Below are 24,036 nucleotides of genomic sequence, written 5' to 3'. Positions count from 1 at the left end.
GATACACACTGGTCCTGGAGGTGGACTTAGGAGGAAGGTCAAAAAGAGTCCCATTGACTCAGATATACACTGGTCCTGGAGATGGACCGGGGAGAAAAGTCATAGAGCGTCCCATTGACTTAGATATACACTGGTCCTGGAGATAGACTGGGGAGAAAGGCCAGAGAGAGTCCCATTGACTCAGATACACACTGGTCCTGGAGATGGACTGGGGACAAAGGTCAGACAGAGTCCCATTGACCCAGATACACACTGGTCCTGGAGATGGACTAGGGAGAAAGGTCAGAGAGAGTCCCATTGACTCAGATATACACTGGTCCTGGAGATGGACTAGGGAGAAAGGTCAGAGTCCCATTGACTCAGATATACACTGGTCCTGGAGATGGACTGGGGAGAAAGGTCAGAGAGCGTCCCATTGACTCAGATGCACACTGGCCCTGGAGATGGACTGGGGAGAAAGGTCAGAGAGAGTCCCATTGACTCAGATACACACTGGTCCTGGAGATGGACTGGGGAGAAAGGTCAGAGAGAGTCCCATTGACTCAGATACACACTGGTCCTGGAGATGGACTGGGGAGAAAGGTCAGAGAGCGTCCCATTGACTCAGATGCACACTGGCCCTGGAGATGGACTGGAGAGAAAGGTCAGAGAGAGTCCCATTGACTCAGATACACACTGGTCCTGGAGATGGACTGGGGAGAAAGGTCAGAGAGAGTCCTGTTAGAACCGGGTTTTCCTGGTCCTCGTCTTGAGTTCCGTAGTACGAAGAATGATTTCAGGCTTGAGGGTTCGGAGAGTTAAAACAACATTTTATTACTTCCAACTGTTCGCAGTGGTCACATAGTATATTGAGGTCTTTTACAGTACATTCATGTCCCGAGAGTCACACCGGGTTAGGCACATGTTGCCAGCATTTACGTCCCCGGGAGGTGTCTGACTCTCTTGATGATCCACACGTCTTCTGGCTAAAAGCGAATACCGGTAGGGAAGCCCCTTTTATACAGTGGGACAAGGGTCATTACATCACTTCCCTGGCAACAAGCGTTCTCCAATGGGGATCAATTAAGCCCTTTCAGTTTGGCCATGTGTGGTAAACCACTTTTATCGTTCACTATCGTTACACTATGGTTATCACTGTTTATATTGTTACACTATGGTTATCACTGTTTACACTGTTGTATCACTACACAAGGTTACCTCTTGCCACACTGTTATACCTGGGCTGACCACAGCTGACTCCGCCCATGGCTCTGCCTGCTTGCCCAGGTATAAAGTGGTCGACTGGCTGGTATTCCTCCTTGTTGGATCCGATCACCCACGAGGGTGGGCTCTGTTATTTCGCCAATAAAAACCTATAGTTACTAACTTAACTCGTCGCTTTTCATGAACTGAATTGATAGGTTTATCACCATGATCTGGTCTTCAGTCTGGCGGGCAAGTCCTGACTTGTCTCACTGCTGCATATGCCTTCCTGAAGTACCGGATCGTGATTGGGCACCGCACAAAGCTAGTCAATCATCTTCTAGCTAGCAGTTAAGCCCTTTCAGTGACCTTTATTGATCATTAACACTTGGCCGTAGGCTGGGGCAGGTGTCTCTCTTTTCTGCTAGCTTTGCACTTTGCAAAGCTGGGGCTGCTCTTTAATCTAATCTAGACTTTCCTTGTGCGAAGCCATTTTTGTAAGCCAATTCATCGTCTATTTTATTCACATTTCCACATTCGTCCCTTTGATTCTTTGTACAATCTCCAAGAATCATTATATACAAGGTATCCTCCTGATAGTGCACTTTATCAAGACCATACCCCGTGGCTCCGTTTTGTTTGTGTTCTGGCCATGAACACAACCAAAAGGGTTTTGATTTCGAGTTTACAGATAACTGTGTAGGACCGAACAGGCTTCCTCTGGGGGTTCCCCCTCCTCTGCTGCGTCTACTTCTACCCTAATTCGGGAGAGGCGAGGGAGTATAGTAGCTCCTGCACGACTTATACAACATTTGATAATAGTTACAAAAATAATAATTCCCAAAATTACGCCACTTATAACAATCAAACCATACAGTAATTTCTGTCCCAATGTTTTCAGCCATGCAAACCATCCTTCACCCCCTCCGGCTTCAATGAAGTCGGCCAGTTGAGAAAAAGGGTAAAGGAGATGGCTAGCCTTCTGCCAATCACCTTAAATCTGTGTCCTCTGGTTCTCGACCCTTCCGCCAATGGGAACAGTTTCTCTCTATCTACTCTGTCCAGACCCCTCATGAGTTTGAACACCTCTATCAAATCTCCTCTCAACCTTCTCTGCTCCAAGGAGAACAACCCCAGCTTCCCCAGTCTCTCCGCGTAACTGAAGTCCCTCATCCCTGGTACCATTCTGGTCAATCTCCCCTTAACCTTCTCTGCTCTAAGGAGAACAACCCCAGCTTCTCCAGTCTATCCACGTAACTGAAGTCCCTCATTCCTGGTACCATTCTGGTAAATCTTTTCTGCACCCTCTCTAAAGCCTTCACATCCTTCGTAAAGTGCGGTGCCCAGAATTGGACACAATACTGCAGTTGAGGCCGAACCAGTGTTTTATTAAGGTTCATCATAATTTCCTTGCTTTTGGACTCTGCCTCTATTTATAAAGCCCAGGATCCCGTATGCTTTTTGAACCACTTTCTCAACCTGCCCTGCCACCTTCAATGATTCGTGCACACATCCCCCAGGTCTCTCTGTTCATGCACCCACTTTAGGATTGTACCCTTTAGTTTATATTTCCTCTCCTTGTTCTTCCTACCAAAATGTATCACTTTGCACTTCACTGCGTTAAATTTCATCTGCCACGTGTCCGTCCATTCCATTAAACATAGAAAAATAGAAGATAGGAGCAGGAGTAGGCCATTCGGCCCCTCGAGCCTGCTCCGCCATTCAATGAGATCATGGCTGACCATCAAATTCAGTACCCTGTCCCTGCCTTCTCCCCATATCCCTTGATCCCTTTAGCCTTAAGAAATATATCTAACTCCTTCTTGAATATATTTAATGAATTGGCCTCAACTGCCTTCTGTGGTAGAGAATTCCACAGGTTCACCACTCTTTGGGTTAAGAAATTCCTCCTCATCCCTGTCCTAAATGGCTTACCCCTTATCCTTAGACTGTGACCCCTGGTTCTGGACTCCACCACCATCGGGAACATCCTTCCTGCACCTAGTCTGTCTAGTCCCGTTAGAATTTTATAAGTTTCAATGAGATCTGTCAATCTTCTGAACTCCAGCGAGTACATAAGAACATAAGAACATAAGAAGTAGGAGCAGGAGTAGGCCATACGGCCCCTCGGGCCTGCTCCGCCATTCAACAGGATCATGGCTGATCCGAACCTAGACTCACGTCCACTTCCCTGCCCGCTCCCCGTAACCCCTAATTCCCTTATCAGCTAGGAAACTGTCTATCTCCGTTTTAAATTAATTTAATGTTGCAGCTTCCACAGCTATCTGAGGTAGCAAATTCCATAGATTTACTACCCTCTGAGTGAAGAAGTTTCTCCTCATCTCAGTTTTGAAACGGCAGCCCCTTATTCTAAGATTATGCGCCCTAGTTCTAGTCTCAGCCATCAGTGGAAACATCCTCCCCGCATCCACCCGATCAAGCCCCCTCACAATCATATGTTTCGATAAGATCGCCTCTCATTCTTCTGAATTCCAATGAGTAGAGGCCCAACCTACTCAACTTTTCCTCAAAAGTCAACCCCCTCATCTCCGGAATCAACCGAGTGAACCTTCTCTGAACTGCCTCGAGAGCAAATATATCTTTTCTTAAATATGGAAACCAAAACTGTACGCAATATTCCAGGTGTGGCCTCACCAGTACCCTGTATAACTGAAGCAAGACTTCCCTGCTTTTATACTCCATCCCCCTTGCAATAAAAGCCAAGATTCCATTGGCCTTCCTGATCACCTGCTGTACCTGCATATTAACCTTCTGTGTTTCATGCACCAGGACCCCCAGATCCCTTTGTACTGCAGCACTTTGCAGTTTCTCTCCATTTAGATAATAACTTGCTCTTTGATTTTTTATGCCAAAATGCATAACCTCACACTTTCCAACATTATATTCCATCTGCCAAATTTCTGCCCACCCACTTAGCCTGTCTATGTCCTTTTGCAGGTTTTTTATGTCCTCCTCACTCACTGCTTTCCCTCCCATCTTTGTATTGTCGGCAAACTTGGATATGTTGCACTCGGTCCCCTCCTCCAAATCGTTAATATAGATTGTAAAGAGTTGGGGTCCCAGCACTGACCCCTGTGGAACAACACTAGTTACTGATTGCCAACCCGAGAATGAACCATTTATCCCAACTCTCTGTTTTCTGTTAGGTAGCCAATCTTCCACCCATGCCAGTATATTACCCCAATCCCGTGATTTTTTATCTTGTGCAGTGATCTTTTGTGTGGCACCTTGTCAAATGCCTTTTGGAAGTCCAAATACACCACATTCACTGGTTCCCCTTTATCCACCCTGTTTGTTACATCCTCAAAGAATTCGAGCAAATTTGTCAAACATGACTTCCCCTTTATCAAACCATGCTGACTCTGTCCGATTAAATTATGCTTATCCAAATGTCCTGTTACTGCTTCCTTAATAATGGACTCCAACATTTTATCAACCACAGATGTTAGGCTAACTGGTCAATAGTTTCCAGCCTTTTGTCTACCTCCCTTTTTAAATAAGGGCGTTACATTAGCAGTTTTCCAATCTGCTGGGACCTTACATGAATCCAGGGAGTTTTGGAAAATTACCACCAATGCATCCGCAATCCCCAGCGCTACCTCTCTCAAGACCCTAGGATGTAAGCCATCAGGTCCAGGGGATTTATCCGCCTTCAGTCCCATTATCTTACCGAATACCATCTCCTTAAGGATTTTAATCGTGTTTAGCTCCTCCCCCCTATAGCCCCCTGTTTGTCCAGTGTTGGGATATTTTTAGTGTCCTCTACTGTAAAGACTGATACAAAATATTTGTTCAGCGTTTTTGCCATCTCCATGTCCACACTACTAATTTCCCGGTCTCGTCCTCTAAGGGACCAACGTTCACTTTAGCCACCCTTTTTCTTTTTATATAACTGTAGAAACTCTTGCTATCTGTTTTTATATTTTTTGCTAGTTTACTTTCATAATCTATCTTCCCTTTCTTAATTAATCATTTCGTTATTCTTTGCTGGCTTTTAAATACTTCCCAATCTTCTATCCTCCCACTAGATTTGGCTACTTTATATGCCCTTGTTTTCAGTCGGATATTATCCTTTATTACTTTACTTAGCCACAGATGGCTTTCTTTTCTTTTACGCCCCTTTTTCCTCACTGGAATATATTTTTCTTGGAAGTTGTGAAATATCTCCTTGAATGCACACCACTGCTCATGTACCGTCTTACACCTTAATCTATTTTCCCAGTCCACTTTAGTCAACTCTGCTCTCATACCTTCATAGTCTCCTTTATTTAAGCTTAGTACGCTGGTTTGAGATCCAACTCTCTCACCCTGCAACTGAATTTGGAATTCAACCATGTTATGGTCACTCATTCCAAGGGGATCCTTTACTAGGACATTTTTTATTAATCCTGTCTCATTACACAGGACCAGATCTAAGGTTGCCTGTCCCCCGGTTGGTTCTGTAACATGCTGCTCAAGGAACCCGTCCCTAATACACTCTATGAACTCTTCCTCAAGGCTGCCCTGCCCAATTTGATTTGTCCAGTCAATATGAAAGTTAAAATCTCCAATGATTATAGCTGTTCCCTTATTACAAGCCCCAACTATTTCCTGATTTATACTCTGACCAATAGAGTTGCAACTGTTAGGAGGCCTATAGACTACGCCCACTAGTGACTTTTTCCCCTTATTATTCCTTATTTCCACCCAAACCGTTTCAATATCCTGATCCTTTGACCCAATATCATTTCTCACTATTGCAGTGATTCCATCCTTTATTAACACAGCCACCCCACCTCCTTTTCCTTCCTGTCTGTCCATCCTAATAGTCAAATACCCCTGGATGTTTAATTTCCAGTCATGGTCACCCAGCAGCCATGTCTCTGTAATGGCCACTAGATCATACCCATGTGTAGTTATTTGTACCGTCAACTCATCTATTTTGTTCCGAATGCTGCGTGCATTCAGATAAAGAACTTTTAAATATGCTTTGTGACAATTTATTCCTGCTTTTACCCCATTTACTACTTTACCTTTATCTTTATATATTCTGTCCCTTCCTGACACGCGCTGGTTTTTAATTCCCCCACTGCTATCTTGCTCTATTGCCTTCTCCGCTGACATTTTTATTTTTCGCTATCTTGAAACCTCCCCCCCCCCACTAATTAGTTTGAAGCCCTCTCTACAGCCCTAGTTATTTGATTCGCCAGGATTCTAGTCCCAGCACTGGCCAAGTGAACTCTGTCCCAATGGAACAGCTCTCTCCTGTCCCAGTACTGGTGCCGGTGTCCCAAGAAACAAAACCCATTTCTCCCACACCAGTCTTAGAGCCACGCATTTAACTCTCTGATTTTATTTACCCTAGCCAAATTTGCTCGTGAGGGCAGGTACAGCACGGCTTAGATACAGAGTAAAGCTCCCTCTGCACTGTCCCATCAAACACTCCCAGGGCAGGTACAGCACGGGTTAGATACAGAGTAAATCTCCCTCTACACTGTCCCATCCAGCACTCCCAGGGCAGGTACAGCACGGATTAGATACAGAGTAAAGCTCACTCTACACTGTCCCATCAAACACTCCCAGGGCAGGTACAGCACAGGTTAGATACAGAGTAAAGCTCCCTCTACACTGTCCCATCAAACACTCCCAGGGCAGGTACAGCACGGCGTTAGATACAGAGTAAATCTCCCTCTACACTGTCCCATCAAGCACTCCCAGGGCAGGTACAGCACGGGTTAGATACAGAGTAAAGTTCCACCTACACTGTCCCATCAAACACTCCCAGGGTAGGTACAGCATGTGTTAGAATCAGAGTAATGCTCCATCTACACTGTCCCATCAAACACTCCCAGGGCAGGTACAGCACGGGTTAGATACAGAGTAAAGCTTCCTCTACACTGTCCCATCAAACACTCCAAGGGCAGGTGCAGCATGGGTTAGATACAGAGTGTCAGCCGTGGCTCAGGCGGCAGCACTCTCTCCTCTGAGTCAGAAGGTTGTGGGTTGAAGTCCCACTCCAGAGACTCGAGTCTAATACTCTGTGCTGCCCCTCCAGTGCAGTGCTGAGGGAGTAAAGCCCAGTGCAGAGTAAAGTTCCCTCTGCACTGCTCCACTCACAGGCCTGAGCCCCAAACTCAGAAGAGCGCCCTCTGCTGCATTACACTTGCCTCAGCAGCGGGAGAAGCAGGCGGCGGAAGTCCCGCCCCTCGGACACCCCGATTGGTTGGAGGACCCGCCGCAACGTCAGTCCTCCGAGTTCCGCCCGCTCTCTCCCTATTGGTCGGAGCTCCCGTCAGTCACCGCCGTGGAGTTGATGACGTGCCCCAGTCCGGCTCCCTGCAGAAGATAAGGGGCTGCGGCCGCTCAATCCGCTCCGCTCGGTGCCGGGAGGCCGCTGGGACGGTCCGGTTTGTATTTTCTGTTTATTTATCTCCCCGCCCACGCTTCTCTCCGCTATATGTATAAAAAACCCGGATAAAACTCACTTTCCGCCGGTGATCCGGACTCTCGCGTTTGCCCGGGCTTACCCAGAATGTGAGGCCCTGTGTAGGCACGGTAGCGGCTCATCCTCGGGAGCGGCGCAGGTGGAGTAGGGGGAGGGGCCTGTTCAGAGCCCGTGCTCATTGGAGCAGCGCAGGCGGAGTCGGGGAGGGGCCTGTTCAGAGCCCGCGCTCACCTTGGAGCGGCGCGAGTGGAGTAGAGGGAGGGGTGGAGCCTGTTCAGAGCACGCGCTCACCTTGGAGCAGCATGTGCGGAGTAGGGTGAGGGGGCGGGGCCTGTTCAGAGCCCGCGCTCACCTTGGAGCGGCGCGTACGGAGTAGGGTGAGGGGGCGGGGCCTGTTCAGAGCCGGCGCTCACCTTGGAGCGGCGCGTACGGAGTAGGGGGAGGGGGCGGGGCCTGTTCAGAGCCCGCGCTCACCTTGGAGCGGCGCGTACGGAGTCGGGTGAGGGGGCGGGGCCTGTTCAGAGCCCGCGCTCACCTTGGAGCGGCGCGTACGGAGTCGGGTGAGGGGGCGGGGCCTGTTCAGAGCCGGCGCTCACCTTGGAGCGACGCATGCGGAGTAGGGGGAGGGGGCGGGGCCTGTTCAGAGCCCACGCTCACCTTGGAGCGGCACATGCGGAGTAGGGTGAGGGGGCGGGGCCTGTTCAGAGCCGGCGCTCACCTTGGAGCGACGCATGCGGAGTAGGGGGAGGGGGCGGGGCCTGTTCAGAGCCCACGCTCACCTTGGAGCGGCACATGCGGAGTAGGGTGAGGGGGCGGGGCCTGTTCAGAGCCGGCGCTCACCTTGGAGCGGCGCATGCGGAGCAGGGGGGGCCTGTTCAGAGCCCGAACTCACCTTGGAGCGGCGCATGCGGAGTAGGGGGAGGGGGCGGGGTCTGTTCAGAGCCCACGCTCACCTTGGAGCGGTGCATGCGGAGTAGGGGGTGGGGGCGGGACCTGTTCAGAGCCTGCGCTCACCTTGGAGCGGTGCATGCGGAGTAGGGGGAGGGGGCGGGACCTGTTCAGAGCCTGCGCTCACCTTGGAGCGGCGCATGCGGAGCAGGGGGAGGGGGCAGGGCCTGTTCAGAGCCCGCGCTCACCTTGGAGCAGTGCATGCGGAGTAGGGGGAGGGGGCGGGGCCTGTTCAGAGCCTGCGCTCACCTTGGAGCGGTGCATGCGGAGTAGGGGGAGGGGGCGGGGCCTGTTCAGAGCCTGCGCTCACCTTGGAGCAGTGCATGCGGAGTAGGGGGAGGGGGCAGGGCCTGTTCAGAGCCCGCGCTCACCTTGGAGCAGTGCATGCGGAGTAGGGGGAGGGGGCGGGGCCTGTTCAGAGCCTGCGCTCACCTTGGAGCGGTGCATGCGGAGTAGGGGGAGGGGGCGGGGCCTGTTCAGAGCCTGCGCTCACCTTGGAGCAGTGCATGCGGAGTAGGGGGAGGGGGCAGGGCCTGTTCAGAGCCCGCGCTCACCTTGGAGCAGTGCATGCGGAGTAGGGGGAGGGGGCGGGGCCTGTTCAGAGCCCGCGCTCACCTTGGAGCGGTGCATGCGGAGTAGGGGGAGGGGGCGGGGCCTGTTCAGAGCTCACCTCCAACAATGAGAACAACAACAACCTGTATTTCTATAGCGCCTTTAACATAGGAAAACGTCCCAAGGTGCTGCACTGGAGTATTGTAAGACATTGAAAAATGTGACCCCGAGCCACATGAGGAGAAATTTGGGCAGATGGCCAAAAGCTTGGTCACAGAGGTGGGTTTTGATCAGCCATGATCTCATTGAATGGCGGAGCAGGCTCGAGGGGCCGACTCCTGCTCCTATTTTCTATGAAAGAGAGGCGGAGAGGTTCAGGGAGGGAATTCCAGAGCTTTGGGCCGAGGCAACAGAAGACACGGCCACTGATGGTGCAGCGATTATAATCAGGGATGCTCAAGAGGGCAGAATTGGAGGAATGCAGATGTCTCGGGGGGGGGGCGGGGGAGGAGGTTGCTTTCTTTGGAACCGAGGAGGCTGAGGGGAGACCTGATTGAGGTGTATAAAATTCTGAGGGGCTGAGCTAGGAACGATCTATTTCCCTTGGCAGAGGGGTCCACAACCAGGGGGCATAGATTTAAAGTAATTGGTCGGAGCTTTAGAGGGGAGTTGAGGAGAAATGTTTTCACCCAGTGGGTGGTGGGGGTCTGGAACTCACTGCCTGACAGGGTGGTAGAGGCAGAAACACTCATCACATTTTAAAAAGTATTTGGATGTGCACTTGAAGTGCCGTAACCTACAAGGCCATGGACCAAGTGCTGGGAAGTGGGATTAGTGTGGATAGCACTTAATCGGCCGGCACGGACAAGATGGGCCGAATGGCCTCCTTCTGTGCTGTAAATTTCTATGATTCTATCGCGGGGGGCGGGCGGTTGTGAGGCTGAAGGGAATAACTAAGATAGGGAGGGGGCGAGGCCATGGAGGGATTTGAAAACAAGGATGAGAATTTTGAAATCGAAGCATTGCTTAACTGGGAGCCAATGTAGGTCAGTGAGCACAGGGGTGATGGGTGAACGGGACTTGGCGTTGAGTTACGACACGGGTAGTTTTAGATCACCTCAAGTTTACATAGGGTAGAATGTGGGAGGCCAGCCAGGAGTGTGTTGGAATAGTCGAGTCTAGAGGTAACAAAGCAGCGGATGACCTGAGGCAGGGGTGGAGACGGGCGATGTTCCCGAGGTGGAAATAGGCGGTCTTTGTTATGCTGCGGATATGTGTTCGGAAGCTCATTTCAGGGTCAGATATGACACCAAGGTTGTGAACAGTGTGGTTCAGCCTCAGAGAGATGTTAGGGAGAGGGATGGAGTCAGTGGCTAGGGAACAGAGTTTGTGGCAGGGACTGAAAACAATTAGTCATAGAGTCATAGAGTTATACAGCACGGATAGAGGCCCTTCGGCCCATCGTGTCCGTGCTGGCCATCGCGCCATGTCTAATCTAATCCCATATTCCAGCATTTGGTCCGTAGCCTTGTATGTATGGCATTTCAAGTGCTCATCCAAATGCGTCTTGAATGTTGTGAGGGTTCCAGCCTCCACAACCCTTTCGGGCAGTGAGTTCCAGACTCCAACCACCCTCTGGGTGAAAAAGTTCTTTCTCAAATCCCCTCTAAACCTCCCGCCCTTTACCTTGAATCTATGCCCCCTAGCTTTTGACCCTTCTACTAAGGGAAAAAGCTCCTTAGTATCCATCCTATCTATGCCCCTCATAATTTTGTACACCTCAATCATGTCCCCCCTCAGCCTCCTCTGCTCCAAGGAAAACAAACCCAATCTGCCCAGTCTCTCTTCATAGCTGAAGCGTTCCAGCCCTGGTAGCATCCTGGTGAATCTCCTCTGCACCCTCTCCAAATCTATCACATCCTTCCTGTAGTGTGGCGACCAGAACTGCACACAGTATTCCAGCTGTGGCCTAACCAGTGTTTTATACAGCTCCATCATAACCTCCTTGCTCTTATATTCTATGCCTCGGCTAATGAAGGCAAGTATCCCATATGCCTTTTTTACCACCTTATCCACCTGTTCTGCCGCCTTCAGGGATCTGTGTACTTGCACACCCAGATCCCTCTGACCCTCCGTCTTGCTTCAGTCTTCCCAATATTTAATTGGAGAAAATTTCTGTTCACCCAGAACTGGATTAGAGATCGTGGAGGGGTCGAGAGAAGTGGTGGTGAGGTAGAGCTGGGTGTCGTCAGCGTACATGTGGAAACTGACGTCGTGCTTTCAGATTGTCACCAAGGGGCAGCATTTAGATGAGAAATAGGAGGGGCCCAGGGATAGATCCTTGGGGGACACCAGAGGTAACGATGCGGGAGCGGGAAGAGAAGCAGTTGCAGGTGATTCTGTGGCTATGATTAGATAGATAAGAATGGAACCAGGCGAGTGCAGTCCCACCCAGTTGGACGACGGTGGTGAGGCGTTGGGAGAAGGATGGAGTGGTCAACCGTGTCAAAGGCTGCAGACAAGTCAGGAAGGGTGAGGAGGGATAGTTTACCTTTGTCACAGTCACAAAGGATGTCATTTGATGAGACTTGATTTGACTTCAGGGCCAAGTCAGTGAGGTGGATTGGGCTGTTTCTGGCCCGCTGGTTATTGTGGGCATGGCTGGACACCAGTGAGACCGGCTCTACCCTGTTTGTTCTTTGAGGCAAAATAAGCCAAAAAAGTTCCTGCTCCCCCCCTTACCCTTTCTATACTCCTTTTACAGGGTTATAGAAGTGGAGCATTTACAGACAGGAAGCTCAATCAAAACATCACCTCAAGATCTGAGAGTTATGCGATTCCTCAGGACCTGATTCAATCGCTCCTCCAATCTGCTGGCACCCCTGTGAGTTCACACTGGGGAGAGAACTTTTAAATGTTCTGAAAGAGCTTCAAAATCTACAAATACCTGAAGCAACACCAATGGCCACACACTGGGGGAAACCCGGGCCCCGTGTCTGGGAAGGGATTCACTCAGCCATCCACTCCAATGATACACCAGCAAATTCACACTAGAGAGAGACCTTTAACCCGCTCCGTGTGTGGGAAGGGATTAATTGCACCATCCGTGCTGCTGAGACACCAGCTTGTCCACGCTGATGAGAGACCGTTGACCTGCTCCATGTTTTTGAAGTGATTTTCTCATTCTGCCACCCTCCTGAGACACCAGCTTGTTCACATTAAATGTTCTGACTGTGGGAAGAGATTTAAAAGGTCCCAGGATCTGAAGAGACACCAGCTGGAGAGAGCAGGAGAGATTCTGTTCACCTGCTCCGTGTGTGGGAAGAGATTCACTCAGTCCTCGAATCTGTTGGCACACCAGCGAGTTCACACTGGGGAGAGGCTGGTGAAACATTCCGACTGTGGGAAAAGCTTTCAAATTTCCCAGGAGCTGAAGGGACACCAGCTGGAGGGAGCAGGAGAGAGACCATTCACCTGCTCCGTGTGTGGGAAGGTATTCACTCAGCCATCCCACCTGCTGACACACCAGCGAGTTCACACTGGGGAGAGACCATTCACCTGCTCTGTGTGTGGGAAGGGATTCGCTCAGTCATCCACCCTGTTGAAACACCAGCGATATCACACTGATGAGAGACCATTTAAATGTTCTGACTGTGGGAAGAGCTTTAAAACCTCTGGGGATCTGAAGGTACACCAGCAAGTTCACACTGGGGAGAGGTCGTTCAATTGCTCCATGTGTGGGAAGGGATTCACTCAGTCATCCAACCTGCTGACACACCAGCGAGTTCACACTGGGGAGAGGCCATTCACCTGCTCTGTGTGTGGGAAGGGATTTGCTCAGTCATCCACCCTGTTGAAACACCAGCGATATCACACTGATGAGAGACCATTTAAATGTTCTGACTGTGGGAGAGCATTAAAACCTCTGGGGATCTGAAGGTACACCAGCAAGTTCACACTGATGAAAGACCATTTAAATGTTCTGTCTGTGGGAAGAGCTTTAAAAGGTCCAAGGAGCTGAAGAGACACCAGCAATTTAACACTGGGGAGAAGCCGTTCACCTGCTCCGTGTGTGGGAAGGGATTCACCCAGTCCTTGACTCTGCTCGAACACCAGCGAGTTCACAGTGATGAGAGACCATTTAAATGTTCTGACTGTGGGAAGAGCTTTAAAACCTCTGGGGATCTGAAGCAGCACCAACGAGTTCACTCCGATCAGAGGCCGTTTACATGTTCTGACTGTGGGAAGAGCTTTAAAAGCTCCAGGAATCTGAAGGTACACCAGAGAGTTCACACTGGGGAGAAGACGTTCACCTGCTCCGTGTGTGAGAAGGGATTCGCTCAGTTCTCCAACCTGCTGAGACACCAGCGAGTTCACACTGTTCTAGTCATAGTCATAGAGTCATAACGGCACAGAAGGAGGCCATTCGGCCCATCGAGTCCGTGCCGGCTCTCTGCAGAGCAATCCAGTCAGTCCCATTCCCCCGCTCTATCCCCATAGCCCTGCAAGTTTATTTCCCTCAAGTGCCTATCCAGTCTCCCCTTGAAAACATTGAGTGTCTCCGCTTCCAGCACTTCCGTCGGCAGCGAGCTCCAGGTCCTCGCCACTCGCTGCGTAAAAAAGTTTTTCCTCACGTCCCCCCTGTATCTCTTGCCCAAAACCTTAAATCTGTGTCCCCTAGTCCTTGTACCATCAACTAGTGGGAACAGTCTTTCCCCATCTAGCCTATTCAAACCCGTCATAATCTTGTACACCTCTATCAAATCACCCCTCAAACGCCTTTGCTCTAAGGAAAACAAATCCAGCTTCTCCAATCTGTCCTTGTAGCTAAGGTCCCCCATCCCCGGACCATTCTGGTAAATCTCCTCTGCACCCTCTCAATGGCCTTCACAGCCTTCCTAAAGTGTGGTGACAAGAACTGGACACAATACTCCAGCGCTTTATAAAGGTTTAGCATAACTTCTGAGGCGCGAGTTGGGTAGGATTGATAGGGGAATGTCACTCAAAGGGTTGACGGTGGATAGGCAATGGCAAACATTCAAAGACCGCATGGATGAACGACAGAATTTGTTCATCCCAGTTTGGCATAAAAATAAAACAAAAAAGGTGACTCAACCGTGGCTAACAAGGGAAATTAGGGATAGCATAAGATCCAAGGAGAGGACATATAAATTGGCCAGTAAAAGCAGTAAACCCGAGGATTGGGAGCAGATTAGGATTCAACAAAGGAGGACAAAGGGATTAATTAAGAAGGGGAAAATTGAATATGAGAGTACGCTTGCAGGGAACATAAAAACTGACTGTAAAAGCTTTTCATACATATGTGAAGAGAAAAAGATTGGTGAAGTCAAGCGTAGGTCCTTTACAGTCAGAATCAGGGGAATTTAGAACATAAGAACGTAAGAAGTAGGAGCAGGAGTAGACCATACGGCCCCTCGGAGCTGCTCCACCATTCAATAGGATCATGGCCGATCCGAACCTAGACTCACGTCCACTTCCCTGCCCGCTCCCCATAACCCCTAATTCCCTTATCAGCTAGGAAACTGTCGATCTCCGTTTTAAATTTATTTAATGTCGCAGCTTCCACAGCTCTCTGAGGTAGCAAATTCCATAGATTTACTACCCTCTGAGTGAAGAAGTTTCTCCTCATCTCAGTTTTGAAATGGCAGCCCCTTATTCTAAGATTATGCCCCCTAGTTCTAGTCTCAGCCATCAGTGGAAACATCCTCCCCGCATCCACCCGATCAAGCCCCCTCACAATCTTATATGTTTCGATAAGATCGCCTCTCATTCTTCTGAATTCCAATGAGTAGAGGCCCAACCTACTCAACCTTTCCTCATAAGTCAACCCTCTCATCTCCGGAATCAGCCGAGTGAACCGTCTCTGAACTGCCTCGAGAGCAAGTATATCTTTTCTTAAATATGGAAACCAAAACTGCACGCAGTATTCCAGGTGTGGCCTCACCAGTACCCTGTATAACTGAAGCAAGACTTCCCTGCTTTTATACTCCATCCCCCTTGCAATAAAAGCCAAGATTCCATTGGCCTTCCTGGTTACCTGCTGTACCTGCATACTAACCTTCTGTGTTTCATGCACCAGGACCCCCAGATCCCTTTGTACTGTAGCACTTTGCAGTTTCTCTCCATTTAGATAATAACTTGCTCTTTGATTTTTTCTGCCAAGGTGCATAACCTCACACTTTCCAACGTTATATTCCATCTGCCAAATTTCTGCCCACGCACTTAGCCTGTCTATGTCCTTTTGCAGGTTTTTTATGTCCTCCTCACTCACTGCTTTCCCTCCCATCTTTGTATCGTCGGCAAACTTGGATGTGTTGCACTTGGTCCCCTCCTCCAAATCATTAATATAGATTGTAAAGAGTTGGGGTCCCAGCACTGACCCCTGCGGAACACCACTAATTACTGATTGCCAACCCGAGAATGAACCATTTATCCCAACTCTCTGCTTTCTGTTAGGTAGCCAATCTTCCACCCATGCCAGTAAATTACCCCCAATCCCATGATCTTTTATCTTGTGCAGTAATATTTTGTGTGGCACCTTGTCAAATGCCTTTTGGAAGTCCAAATACACCACATCCACTGGTTCCCCTTCATCCACCCTGTTTGTTACATCCTCAAAGAATTCGAGCAAATTTGTCAAACATGACTACCCCTTCATAAAACCATGCTGACTCTGTCCGATTAAATTATGCTTATCCAAATGTCCTGTTACTGCTTCCTTAATAATAGACTCCAACATTTTATCAACCACAGATGTTAGGTTAACTGGTCCATAGTTTCCAGCCTTTTGTCTACCTCCCTTTTTAAATAAGGGCGTTACATTAGCAGTTTTCCAATCTGCTGGGACCTTGCCTGAATCCAGGGAGTTTTGGAAAATTACCACCAATGCATCTGCAATCCCTACCGCTACTTCTCTCAAGACCCTAGGATGTAAGCCATCAGGTCCAGGGGATTTATGCGCCTTAAGTCCCATTATCTTACTGAGTACCATCTCCTTCGTGATTTTAATCGTATTTAGCTCCTCCCCCCCCCCCTTATAGCCCCCTGTTTGTCCAGTGTTGGAATATTTTTAGTTTCCTCTGCTGTAAAGACTGATACAAACCATTTGTTCAGCGTTTCTGCCATCTCCATGTTCCCCACTACTAATTTCCCGGTCTCGTCCTCTAAGGGACCAACATTTGCTTTAGCCACCCTTTTTCTTTTTATATAACTGTAGAAACTCTTGCTATCTGTTTTTATATTTTTTGCTAGTCTACTTTCATTATCTATCTTCCCTTTCTTAATTAATCTTTTAGTTATTCTTTGCTGGCTTTTAAATGCTTCCCAATCTTCTATCCTCCCACTAGATTTGGCTACTTTATATGCCCTTGTTTTCAGTCGGATACTATCCTTTATTACTTAGCCACGGATGGCTGTCTTTTCTTTTACGCCCCTTTTTCCTCAGTGGAATATATTTTTCTTGCAAGTTGTGAAATATCTCCGTGAACGTACACCACTGCTCATGTACCGTCTTACACCTTAATCTATTTTCCCAGTCTGCTTTAGTCAACTCTGCTCTCATACCTTCATAGTCTCCTTTATTTAAGTTTAGTACGCTGGTTTGAGATCCAACTCTCTCACCCTCCAACTGAATTTGGAATTCAACCATGTTATGGTCACTCATTCCAAGGGGATCCTTCACTAGGACGTTTTTTATTAATCCTGTCTCATTACACAGGACCAGATCTAAGATTGCCTGCCCCCTGGTTGGTTCAGTAACATACTGCTCAAGGAACCCATCCCGAATGCACTCTATGAACTCTTCCTCAAGGCTGCCCTGCCCAATTTGATTTGTCCAGTCAATATGAAAGGTAAAATCCCCCATGATTATAGCTGTTCCCTTATTGCAAGCCCCAACTATTTCCTGATTTATACTCCGACTAACAGAGTTGCAACTGTTAGGAGGCCTATAGACTACGCCCACTAGTGACTTTTTCCCCTTATTATTCCTTATCTCCACCCAAACTGTTTCACTATCGTGATCCTTTGACCCAATATCATTTCTCACTATTGCAGTGATTCCATCCTTTATTAACATAGCCACCCCATCTCCCTTTCCTTCCTGTCTGTCCTTCCTAATTGTCAAATACCCCTGGATGTTTAGTTCCCAGTCATGGTCACCTTGCAGCCATGTTTCTGTAATGGCCACCAGATCATACCCATGTGTAGTTATTTGTACCGTCAACTCGTCTATTTTGTTACGAATGCTGCGTGCATTCAGATAAAGAACTTTTAAATATGCTTTGTGACAATTTATTCCTGATTTTACCTCTTTACTACTTTACCTTTATCTTTATACATTCTGTCCCTTCCTGACACGCTCTGGTTTTTATTTCCCCCACCTTGCTCTATTGCCTTCTCCGCTGACATTTTTATTTTTTGCTCTCTTGAAACCTCCCCCCCACTAATTAGTTTAAAGCCCTCTCTACAGCCCTAGTTATTCGATTCGCCAGGACTCTAGTCCCAGCACTGGACAAGTGAAGTCCGTCCCAACGGAACAGCTCTCTCCTGTCCCAGTACTGGTGCCAGTGTCCCAAGAAGCAAAACCTATTTCTCCCACACCAGTCTTTGAGCCACGCATTTAACTCTCTGATTTTATTTGTCCTAGCCAAATTTGCTCGTGGCACAGGTAGTAATCCAGAGATTATTACCCTAGTGGTTCTGTTTTTTAATTTGGCCCCTAGCTGCTCATATTCCCTCAGCAGAACCTCTTTCCTTGTCCTATCTATGTCGTTGGTACCAACATGGACCACGATAACTGGATCCTCCCCCTCCCACTCCAAGTTTCTCTCCAGCCCAGAGGAGATGCCCTTAACCCTGGCACCGGGCAGGCAACACAGCCTTCGGGACTCTCGCTCTCGGCTGCAAAGAACCCTATCTATCCCCCTAATGATACTATCCCCTACAACATTTCTTTTTACTCCTCCCACTTGAATGGCCCCCCGTTCCACGGTGCTGTGGCCAGGTTGCTCATCCTCCCTGCAATCACCGCTCCCGTCCCCACAGGGAGTAAAAGCCTCAAACCTGTTGGACAAGAGCAAGTTCTGCTGCTCCTCCAACACTACCTCCTGGATCCCCGTACCTGCCTCACTCATAGTCACACCTTCCTGTCCCTGACCACAGACTACATCTGAATTAGTTAATCTAATTGGTGTGACTACTTCCTGATACACAGAGTCCAGGTAACTCTCCCCCTCCCTGATGTGTCGCAGTGTTTGAAGCTCGGACTCCAGCTCATCAACACGGAGCCGGAGTTCCTTGAGCAGCCAGCATTACTGCAAATGTGATCAACGTGAACATCAATGGTGTCCACCAGCTCCCACATATTGCAGCAGTAACACATCACCTGCTCTGCCATTCTATGTAATTAATTAAATTAATTATTATTATTTTTAAATACCCTCTGCCCCGATTCTAGATGATGAATATCACACCTCTATTTAATTGAACTTACCAACTTATAAAGGTTTAAAAGGGAAGGAAAAGTACTCACCAACCAGCCAATCACCTACCAGCTTGGCTGTGCTGTCACTTTTGAATTCTGACCTCCCTTTGGAATGTTGCCTGTGGAGCCTGTTTAGTGCCTCGCCTCGCTGCTCCGACTCGACTCGACACCCGCTGCTGCTCCCGGCTGCCTCGACTGGGCTTCGCCTCGCTGCTCTGCCTCCACAATGTCTGCTAATCCTGAGACCAAACTCCCAAAAGGCACTCTCTGCTGCTAGCACTCCATGCTGCTTGCACTAACACTGGTCTATTTATACTGACTTTCAGAAGGCTTTCGATAAGGTCCCACATAAGAGATTAGCATGTAAAGTTAAGGCACATGGGATGGGGGGCAAGGTATTGACTTGGATAGAGAACTGGTTGGCAGATAGAAAGCAAAAAGTTGGAATAAACGGGTCTTTTTCCAAGTGGCAGGCAGTGATTAGTGGGGTACCGCAGGGATCGGTCCTTGGACCCCAGCTATTCACAATATATATTAATGATCTAGACAAGGGAACTAGATGTAATATCTCCAAATTTGCAGACGACACAAAGCTGGGTGGGGGTGTGTGCTGTGAGGAGGATGCCGAGAAACTTCTGGATGATTTGGACAGGTTGGGTGCTTGGGCAGAAGCATGGCAGATGCAAAATAACGTGGATAAATGTGAGGTTATCCACTTTGGTGGCAAAGACAGGAAGGCAGATTATTATCTGAATGGCAATAGATTGGGAGAAGGGGAAGTGCAACGAGACCTGGGTGTTCTTGTGCACCAGTCGCTGAAGGTAAGCATGCAGGTGCAGCAGGCGGTTAAGAAGGCAAATGGTATGTTGGCCTTCATAGTGAGAGGGTTTGAGTCCAGGAACAAGGATGTCTTGCTGCAGGTGTACAGAGCCTTGGTGAGACCACATCTTGACTATTGTGTGCAGTTTTGGTCGCCTTATCTGAGGAAGGATATTCTTGCCATGGAAGGAGATCAGCGAAGATTCACCAGGCTGATAACTGGGATGGCAGGAGTGACGTTTGAGGAGAGGCTGGGGCGATTGGGCTTGTACTCGCTGGAGTTTAGAAGAATGAGAGGGAATCACATTGAAACTTATAAAATTCTGGCAGGACTGGACAGACTAGATGCAGGGAGGATGTTCCTGATGGTCGGGAATCCAGAACCAGGGGTCACAGTCTAAGGATAAGGGGTAGGCCTTTTAGGACTGAAATGAGGAGGAATTTCTTCACCCAGAGAGTGGTGAACCTGTGGAATTCTCTACCACAGAAGGCAGTAGAGGCCAATTCATTAAATATATTCAAGAAGGAGTTGGATATATTTCTTAAAGCTAAAGGGATCAAGGGGTATTTACCTTTTGTAAATCCATGTTGACTTTGTCCGATCCTGTCACTGCTTTCCAAGTGCTCTGCTATTACATCTTTTATAATGGACTCTAGCATTTTCCCCACTACCGATGTCAGGCTTACCGGTCTATAATTCCCCGTTTTCTCTCTACCACCTTTTTTGAATAGTGGGGTTACATTAGCTACCCTTCAATCCATGGGAACTGTTCCAGAGTCTACAGAATTTTGGAAGAAATACCTGACCACTCAAATTTAAAAGGGCCCGTCAGTGATATACAGACTGAACCAATCACACAGCTCTGGGTCAGTTTGAATTATTCCTCTCTCCAACCTGTAACCGAAAAAACTTGTAACACTGAGGCTGAAATTCCATTTCCATGCTCCGGGGGAGCAGGCAGTGCTGGGCATGAGGGAGCAGCAAACCGGGTTCAGAGCGGGCACACTGGCTTTGCCCTTGGCCTGGGTTTTCCGATGAGCATATGCTGGGGCACAAGCTCACTGCCAATGCATGGATTCCAATTCTGGGACAGTATATGGGGATTCTAACCCTGGGACTGTATATGGGGATTCTAACCCTGGGACTGTACGTGGGGATTCTAACCCTGGGACTGTACATGGGGATTCTAACCCTGGGACTGTACATGGGGATTCTAACCCTGGGACTGTACATGGGGATTATAACCCTGGGACTGTACGTGGGGATTCTAACCCTGGGACTGTACGTGGGGATTGTAACCCTGGGACTGTACGTGGGGATTATAACCCTGGGACTGTACGTGGGGATTCTAACCCTGGGACTGTACATGGGGATTCTAACCCTGGGACTGTACGTGGGGATTCTAACCCTGGGACTGTACGTGGGGATTGTAACCCTGGGGCTGTACATGGGGATTATAACCCTGGGACTGTACGTGGGGATTCTAACCCTGGGACTGTACGTGGGGATTCTAACCCTGGGACGGTACGTGGGGATTCTAACCCTGGGACTGTACGTGGGGATTCTAACCCTGGGACTGTACATGGAGATTCTAACCCTGGGACTGTACCTGGTGATTCTAACCCTGGGACTGTACATGGGGATTCTAACCCTGGGACTGTACATGGAGATTCTAACCCTGGGACTGTACATGGGGATTCTAACCCTGGGACTGTACATGAGGATTGTAACCCTGGGACTGTACATGGGGTTTCTAACCCAGGGACTGTACGTGGGGATTCTAACCCTGGGACTGTACATGGGGATTCTAACCCTGGGACTGTACATGGAGATTCTAACCCTGGGACTGTACATGGGGATTCTAACCCTGGGACTGTACATGGGGATTCTAACCCTGGGACTGTACATGGGGATTCTAACCCTGGGACTGTACATGGAGATTCTAACCCTGGGACTGTACATGGGGATTCTAACCCTGGGACTGTACGTGGGGATTCTAACCCTGGGACTGTACGTGGGGATTCTAACCCTGGGACTGTACATGGAGATTCTAACCCTGGGACTGTACGTGGGGATTGTAACCCTGGGACTGTACGTGGGGATTCTAACCCTGGGACTGTACATGGGGATTCTAACCCTGGGACTGTACATGGGGATTCTAACCCTGGGACTGTACGTGGGGATTCTAACCCTGGGACCGTAAATGGGGATTCTAACCCTGGGACTGTACATGGAGATTCTAACCCTGGGACTGTACATGGAGATTCTAACCCTGGGACTGTACGTGGAGATTCTAACCCTGGGACTGTACATGGAGATTCTAACCCTGGGACTGTACGTGGGGATTCTAACCCTGGGACTGTACATGGGGATTCTAACCCTGGGACCGTAAATGGGGATTGTAACCCTGGGACTGTACATGGGGATTCTAACCCTGGGACTGTACATGGAGATTCTAACCCTGGGACTGTACGTGGGGATTCTAACCCTGGGACTGTACATGGGGATTCTAATCCTGGGACTGTACATGGGGATTCTAACCCTGGGACTGTACATGGAGATTCTAACCCTGGGACTGTACATGGGGATTCTAACCCTGGGACTGTACTTGGGGATTCTAACCCTGGGACTGTACATGGGGATTCTAACCCTGGGACTGTACATGGGGATTCTAACCCTGGGACTGTACGTGGGGATTCTAACCCTGGGACTGTACATGGAGATTCTAACCCTGGGACTGTACATGGAGATTCTAACCCTGGGACTGTACATGGGGATTCTAACCCTGGGACTGTACGTGGGGATTCTAACCCTGGGACTGTACGTGGGGATTCTAACCCTGGGACTGTACATGGAGATTCTAACCTGGGACTGTACATGGAGATTCTAACCCTGGGACTGTACATGGGGATTCTAACCCTGGGACTGTACATGGGGATTCTAACCCTGGGACTGTACGTGGGGATTCTAACCCTGGGACTGTACGTGGGGATTCTAACCCTGGGACTGTACGTGGGGATTCTAACCCTGGGACTGTACTTGGGGATTCTAACCCTGGGACTGTACATGGGGATTCTAACCCTGGGACTGTACGTGGGGATTCTAACCCTGGGACTGTACATGGGGATTCTGACCCTGGGACTGTACATGGGGATTCTAACCCAGGGACTGTACATGGGGATTCTAACCCTGGGACTGTACATGGGGATTCTAACCCTGGGACCGTAAATGGGGAATCTAACCCTGGGACTGTACATGGGGTTTCTAACCCAGGGACTGTACATGGGGATTCTAAGCCTGGGACTGTATGTGGGGATTCTAACCCTGGGACTGTACATGGGGATTCTAACCCTGGGACTGAACATGGTGATTCTAACCCTGGGACTGTACATGGGGATTCTAACCCTGGGACTGTACATGGGGATTCTAACCCTGGGACTAAACATGGGGATTATAACCCTGGGACTGTACATGGGGATTCTAACCCTGGGACGGTACATGGGGATTCTAACCCTGGGACTGTACATGGGGATTCTATCCCTGGGACTGTACATGGGGATTCTGACCCTGGGACTGTACATGGGGATTCTAACCCTGGGACTGGACATGGGGATTCTAGCCCTGGGACAGTACGTGGGGATTCTAACCCTGGGAGTGTACATGGGGATTCTAACCCTGGGACTGTACATGGTGATTCTAACCCTGGGACTGTACATGGGGATTCTAACCCTGGGACTGTACATGGGGATTCTAACCCTGGGACTGTACATGGGGATTCTAACCCTGGGGCTGTACATGGGGATTCTAACCCTGGGACTGTACATGGGGATTCTAACCCTGGGACTGTACATGGGGATTCTAACCCTGGGATTGTACATGGGGGCGCAGCTCTGATAGAACAAAAGAGTTGCAATTCTATAGCGCCTTTCATGACCTTGGACGTCCCAAAGCGATTTCTAGCCAATGAAGTACTTTTTGAAGTGTAGTCACTGTTGTAATGTAGGACAGGCGGCAGCCAGTTTGTGCACAGCAAGCTCCCGCAAACAGCAATGTGATAATGACCAGATAATCTGGGTTTGTTTTAATGATGTTGATTGAGGGATAAATCCCCTGCTCTTCTACGAAATAGTGTCCTGGGATCTTTAACGCCCACCTGAGAGAACAGACAGGGCCTCGGTTTAACGTCGCATCTGAAAAAGCGACATATCTGACAGTGCAGCTCTCCCTCAGCACTGCACTGGAGTTTCAGCCTAGATTTCTGCGCTCAAGTCTCTAGAGTGGGAATTGAACCCACAAAGTTCTGGCCCTCTTCTCTTACAATTCTGTAAACTCTAAGCTTGGCACTTCCCAGTGCCTTCAGGAGAGATGGTGAGAAATCCCCCGTGTGGAGACTGAGAATAAAATATCTGTGACATTGATTGTCTCTCCCGGGCACTGGGACCCAGTTGGAAGCAGACACTGAAGCCCCGCCCACTCTATATACAATAACTGAGACATTGATTGTCTCTCCCGGGCACTGGGGCCCAGTTGGAAGCAAACACTGAAGCCCCGCCCACTCTATATACAATAACTGAGACATTGATT

At 49.1% G+C, this 24,036-nt stretch overlaps 1 protein-coding gene across 1 annotated transcript in view; it reads right to left on the bottom strand.

Moving 5' to 3' along the window:
• Nucleotides 1-7,863, bottom strand: part of LOC147093425 (uncharacterized) — a 40,521-nt gene extending 32,658 nt beyond the window's left edge. The window contains exon 1 of the mRNA XM_085973899.1: nt 7,668-7,863. The gene's annotated coding sequence lies outside the window, so the exon portion shown is untranslated. The remainder of the gene's footprint in view (nt 1-7,667) is intronic.
• Nucleotides 7,864-24,036: the final 16,173 nt, after the last annotated feature.

The sequence above is a fragment of the Somniosus microcephalus genome, unplaced genomic scaffold (assembly GCF_052327205.1).
Source record: "Somniosus microcephalus isolate GS21.2 unplaced genomic scaffold, FLI_Smic_1.0 unresolved_chr1, whole genome shotgun sequence".
NCBI lineage: Eukaryota > Metazoa > Chordata > Chondrichthyes > Squaliformes > Somniosidae > Somniosus > Somniosus microcephalus.
Note: the sequence above shows the minus strand (reverse complement) of the source record. Positions and strands in the feature narration are given on the sequence as shown.